Raw genomic sequence first — 6,392 nt, forward strand, 5'->3', positions numbered from 1 at the left:
GCAAATTCAAACCTCTGCCTTCATTCCCAGGTTGCCTGAGAAGCCAGAAAACAGACCTCTCCGCCTAACCCAGGGCTTCTGGGCCAGGGTCTCCAAGGGGAGCAGAGCAGAGGTGGGGTTAACAAGCCGGTGCTGCTCTTGAGGCCAGGCTGGGGAGGCTCCACCTCACCCAAATGAGCGTGTTAACAAAGGGGGCCCTTGGGGGAGGGGTGGGGAGGTTCCCACAGTGATATGGGAACCGGCTCCCCTGCTCCACTGCTCCACAGGTATTTGAAGCCAACCCCTTCAGGATGCTGACTGTCATATCCCAAATGAACACCAGGTGGCGTCCAGGCTCCGTGCTGGTCCTGGAGACCCCAGAGGCAGGCTCTGCATTAAAAAAATTTTTTTTTCCTTCTTGTCATACTTGTCTACTGAAAAGTTGGCAGGGAAGTTTGTGCAATGTGGAATGTGGGGCAGTGACCTCAATTGTCCTGCCCTGTGCATGACATGCCTTCAACAATCCTGTGTTTGATTGTGAAAATCCATGGAAAATTTGTATTTTACTCCACAACTGCTGTATTTAATATAGAAATAGTTACTTCTACAAATTGCAAGTAACACTGGCCTCCCCCCGCCCCCAGGAAGTTGCACTGGCCCATGTAGGCTTCTCAGCACTGCACACCTCACATTTGCCTCCTGACTCATGCAGGGGAGGAATTGACTGTGTCCTCGGCCGTTTCCACGTCGATGCTAAACTTCTGCGGTGGGAAGGGCAGGACCCCCACCCTCAGGGATCAGGTGACAAGCATTTTCATCTCTCATAAATTCCAGTGTGTCGATGTCAAACCGCCCTTGAGCTGCTTTCCACCTCCATCTGTGGAGGATGGATGTTGTGTAACAGAACTGAAAACCATCTGAGAGATGGTCTAGAAGGCTCACTTCAGAAACGAGGAAATAGAAACTCAGGGAGCCGGCTCTGACTAGGTCCTGGCCAGCCCAGCAGCTCTGGGCAGTGTCTTGCCCTCTTCCTGCCTGTTTTCCTGGTCGGAACATTTGTCACGGGAATTGGGAGGTTGTTGTTGTGGTGGTTATTGTTGAGTTGCCAAGTAGTGTCTGACTCTTTGTGACCCCATGGACTGCCACACTCCAGGCTTCCCTGTCCCTCACCATCTCCTGGAGTTTGTCCAAGTTCATGTCCATTGAGTCAGTGATACCATGCAACCATCTCATCCTCTGCTGCCCCCTTCTCCTCCTGCCCTCAGTCTTTCCCAGAACCAAGGTCTTTTCCAGTGAGTCGGCTCTTCCCATTAGGTGGCCAAAGTATTGGAGCTTCAGCTTCAGCATCAGTCCTTCCAGGGAGTATTCAGGATTGACTTCCTTTAGAATTGACTGGTTTAATCTCCTTGCTGGAGTTGGGAGAACTCCTGAGCAGATTCTAAGATGGGCCACTCAGAGTGGCTGCTTTCTGTTTGCCTTGAGTCCTGGACCCCAAGTGTCCTCCAGAGTCCGTCCGGTGGTGATGTGGCCTCTGTGATGGGAACACCAGGTTTGAAGGGGAAAATGAAGCTCCCAGCAACCTTTTCAGAGCCTTTGGCTCTTAGCACAGAGTGGCCGGCTCCCGCCTCCTGTCTGGAGCGTGGTGAGCTAAGCTGCCCTTGCTTCTCTGGCTCAGCACCACCAGGAGAGATGCGTGTTCTCAGAGGCTTATCAGTTTGGGTTTGTGCTTCTGGCCCTGGCCTCCGAGACCTGCTGTGTGTGTGGGTGGCCTGAGGGGGATGAGTGTGTATGTGCGTGCCTGTGTGAGTGTGTTAGTGTCTCAAAAGCCATAGGAGTAAACAGGGCATGTTTTCTTGGGGCATCATTTTCACTCAAAGTTTTGAAAAAGGTTCTTGTTGTTTACAAGTAAAACAAACATGGGTGGACCACAGAGTGGAAAGAGACTCAAGTCCGTTTTAAAGATAAAACACAACTTAAAGAAATTCGCATGGAGGCTGGTTTGAGCCATCTTGGAAGGGTTCTCCTCTGCCTGGAGCGGCTTGTAGAGTAAGTCTGTCAACAACACCCATTGCTTAAGTACCTACTATGTGCAAGACACTGAGGGGGCCGGAAGTGGGAGCTGAGCTCCTGCTCCTGAGGGTCTCATGGTCTGGGGAGGAGTCTTGGCTTCATCATCACCCTCCTGCATCACCATCACCACCATCCTCATCACCACTGTCTCCTTCACCTTCACAAACCCCAAACACCTGCATCTGCTTTGTCCTCACTGTAACCCTGGCTTCTGGGAGAGTGCCTGGCACACGTTAGATGCTCAGTAAACGTTTGCTGAGTGAGCGTTTCATTGTCCTGGCATCACGCTAACGTCTGTGTCGTGTTCCATCTCAGTCACTGCTCACCGCAGTCCTGGGGCAGAAGTGTAGTTACCCGTTCCAGGTGGGGACCCTAAAAGAGGCTGTCCACCTGGTAGATGGGAGGGCCAGAGTCTAAGCCCCAGCGTGTCGCACTACAGCGCTCACACATTTCCCCTTGCTCTGCGGTGGCCAAGACCCCGGGCACAGCTGTCAGGTGGGACTCCAGCTCAGAGGCTGGCTCTGTCAGGGCTGGCTTTGATTTAGTTTCTCTGCTGAGTGTTAAGTCAGTGTCCAGATACCAGAGAGGGCAAGCTGGAGGTGACACATGTATCCAGAAGGTGTGACTGGCAGGGGCTTTAGGCAGCATCTCCATGTTTGGGGCTTCCTGGCCCATGGCCACGTTGGCGTTTGGTGCTTCCCAGGCATTTCTGTACATGCTGTGACCATGCTGGGCTGGAGGGGGACTCTTGGGGTTTTCCCTTTGATCAGGAGCCTGCTGGGGTCACCTGCAAAGCAAGTCACAAGGCTGCCTCAGAGGACTTTCCCAGCTATTAGGGCCACCACTTCCTCAAACCTCCTCGAGGCCCCCTGGAAAACACCAGCTTGGTATCCGCATGAGCCTGGCAGAGCCCCTGTTCTGGGACTGCAGGGAAGACCAAGGACCCACGTCCTAGATAAGCGTCCCAGTCCTCTGCGGAAGGATTTGTTTGTGAACGTGACCTGCAGTGGGCCCCCGGGATGCTAAAATCCTGCTGCATCTAGAACAGTGAGGGTGTGTGCCTGCACCCCAGGAGGCCTGGTTGTAGCGAGCCCACCTGATACTGAGGTGACCAGGGAGGAAAGCGGAGCCAGAATTGGAGAGACTCGGGTTTTCTGGTGTGATTTGAGCCCCTGGATCCAGCTTTACTTGAGCCTGGCATCTCCCTGACCTTTTGCTTGCACGGGCCAATAGATTCCTTTTTCTTCTTTATTTACTCCAGCCAGTTTAAGTTGGATTTTTGTTGTTGTTGTTTCCTATTCATAACAGAAAGAGCTTGACACACAGGTTCAAATACTTTTGGACTCACCACCCTCTTTGAGAATCCAACAAAAGCTAAGAACCCTCTACCCAGAAATATGTATAGGCACACAGACATGTTCAAGCCTGTGTTCGAGCACATAGGCTCAGTGGACGTCTTTCATGGATCTTCTAGGTACCAAGAGTTGGGAAGAAACAGATTGGAAAAAGTTGCTGAAAAGTTTCTGGTCGCCTGCCCGAGGCATCTGAGATCAGATGAGACATTTTAACTCTAGGTCTGGGCCCCACACCCTCCCGGGCCATAGATGAAGGCTCAGATTCAGAGGGGTAAACTCTGGAGGTGTAGACCCTTGCCCGCCCCCTGCACATGCGTACCTGGTCTCATTGTGCTTTGCTTTATTGGGCTTCGCAGACGGTGCCTTTTTTTCCTTTTTTTACAAGTTGGATGTTTGGGGCGACCCTGCGTTTATTGTCGCCACTTTCCAACAGCAAATATTTGCTCACTCTGTTTCTGTGTGTCATGTTTCGATAATTCTCCCAATATTTCAAACCTTTACATTATTATTTGTGATCAGTGATCTTAGAAGTTACTATTGTCATTGTTTTTGTTTTTTAAAGTATGCACATTTTTTGAGCTTCCCCGGTGGCTCAGACAGTAAAGAATCCACCTGCAACGCTGGAGACCTCGGTTTGATCCCTGAGTCGGAAGATCCCCTGGTATAGCAGCTCACTCCAGTGTTCTTCAGAGAAGGCAATGGCACCCCACTCCAGTACTCCTGCCTGGAAAATCCCATGGATGGAGCAGCCTGGTAGGCTTCAGTCCATGGGGTCTCAAAGAGTTGGACATGACTGAGCGACTTCACTTTCACTTTTCACTTTCATGCAATGGAGAAGGAAATGGCAACCCACTCCAGTGTTCTTGCCTGGAGAATCCCAGGAACGGGGGAGCCTGGTGGGCTGCTGTCTATGGGGTCGCACAGAGTCGGACACTACACTGAAGTGACTTAGCAGCAGCAGCCAGTGTTCTTGCCTGGAGAATCCCATGGACTGAGGAACCTGGCGGGCTGAAGTCCTTGGGGTCTCAAAGAGTCAGACACAACTGAGCAACTGAGCACAGCACAGCATGCAGATTTTTTAGCCATAATACTACTGCACTCTGAACAGGCTCAGTAGAGTGTAAAGAGAACTTTCATGGGCCCCGAGAAACAAAGCATTCGTGACTCACTTTATTTCGAGGACTGGAACCGAATCTACAATAACTCCCAGTTATGCCCACAAAAGTGTCTTCATCTTGAAGTAATCCTGAAAAACAAAACCTCAGAGTGTGGCCCCACCCCCACACCACTGGCACAAAAGGGAGCCCGCGGCCAGATCCTGGGGGACCCGTGTCCAGGCTCTCCCACGTTTACTCCACACAGAGCCTGTCATCACCAGACTTCTGCTCATGGTGACTGAGCCTCGGTCACTGGCCACAAAACCCTCCACAGGTTTTTTGAAATGATAATATATAACCAGGGCCTGGAGCAGTGGAACGCTAAGCTATTTATGTTGTAAGTGAATTATGTATTTTTGTCCATCTGCACAGAACAGATCCTTCAGATGTTTACGTAATAAAGATCCCCATGGGTCTCAGAATCAGAAAAGCCAGTGTTTGTTTCAGATGTCTGAGCAGCCGGAATTTTTCTTTTCTCGGGCTTGAAAAATACCGCAGGTTCCTCGGAGGCTGGGTTGCTGTGTTAGTGCGGTTGGTCGTCTCCCTGGGGGATCTTGTGAAGGGGGGACGGATGGCCCCGGGCAGGCCTGTCACAGGAGCCGGGTCAGGGCGCCTCCCTCACAGCCAGAGGGGGCTGTGGGTGGCCCTCATCAAAGCCACGACTCCATAGTTGGGGGGGCGGGGTTGCTCTGCTCTCCTTCTGTCTGCTAGGGGCTCCAATCCTGAGGGTGTGTCTTGGGATAAACAGTGGAGCCCAGCGTCTCCTGCTGAGACCGTCAGCCCCTGGCTGACATTCTTTGGAGTACTGACTCAGGCAGGGTCAGAGAAGAGGCCTGTGCAGTCAGTCAGGTTGGTTTGTTTGGTTTTCATTTTAAAATCATGGTGAAATATTCTGGACATAGAAAACTGTATGCAAGATACCACTGTGAACTCCACGGACCCGTCCTGTGATGTATGAAACACAGCATTATCTGGGACCCCTTCTCAGTCGTGCTCCAGAGGTGATACTCTCCTTGACACAGATGTTTCTCCCCATGGGCATTTTTCTCCACCTCTTTGAAATTTCCTTCCCAAAGCAGTGACCTCAGGAGTGAGTGTTCACTCTTCCAAAGGACCCCCGAGGCTCCTGTACCTGCAGCCTCAGTGGGGTCCTGGGGGCACTTGGGCACGCGGGACACTGCAGGGGACCTGCGAGGGCGAGTGGTCCTGTCCTGGTTCTGATCAACCCCCCCCAACCTGACCTGGGTCAACCGTGTCACCTCCCTGTGACACTTCAGCCCCTCCTCGAGACACCGGGGTCACGGCGGGCCCCCTTGGGACGGCTGTCAGGAGAACAGCTCCCCCACCCTGTAGGTGTCAGCTGTTGTTACCACTGTGCAACCTGGGGGTGGGTTTGGGTCCATCTCTGGGGGAGCCGCTCCACCTGGCTGTGAGGGGGCCGGGCGCGTCCTGCCAACTCAGCCAGACGGCACATCCTCTCGGCAAACAGTGCTGGGCTCCTTCCCCAGAATACAAAAGCAAAAGGGGGTTTCTTCATAAGCTGTTTAGCAACCCAAGGAGGGAAAACAATCAGAGACATGGAAACAGCTCCTGGGCAGGGGGGGGTCCACCATGTGGTGAGCCCACAGAGCCCCCGGACCTGCAGCCTTGGCTGCGCCTTCGGGAAAGGGGAACAGGAAAAGCAGGGCGGGTTGAGCAATGCAAGCCCAGATTGGGGCCAGCCGACCACAGCCCTGGACGCCGCAGCCGCCGGGCGTTTGCACAGGAAGCGCCCCCAGCCCGACTCCTGGGGGCCCTTTTGTGTGTGTGGGCCTGGGGTCAGGCCTGGCTG

Source organism: Bos grunniens, chromosome 18 (assembly GCF_055505025.1).
Source record: "Bos grunniens cultivar Pamir isolate PY7600 chromosome 18, Bosgru_T2T1.0, whole genome shotgun sequence".
Taxonomy (NCBI): Eukaryota; Metazoa; Chordata; class Mammalia; order Artiodactyla; family Bovidae; genus Bos; species Bos grunniens.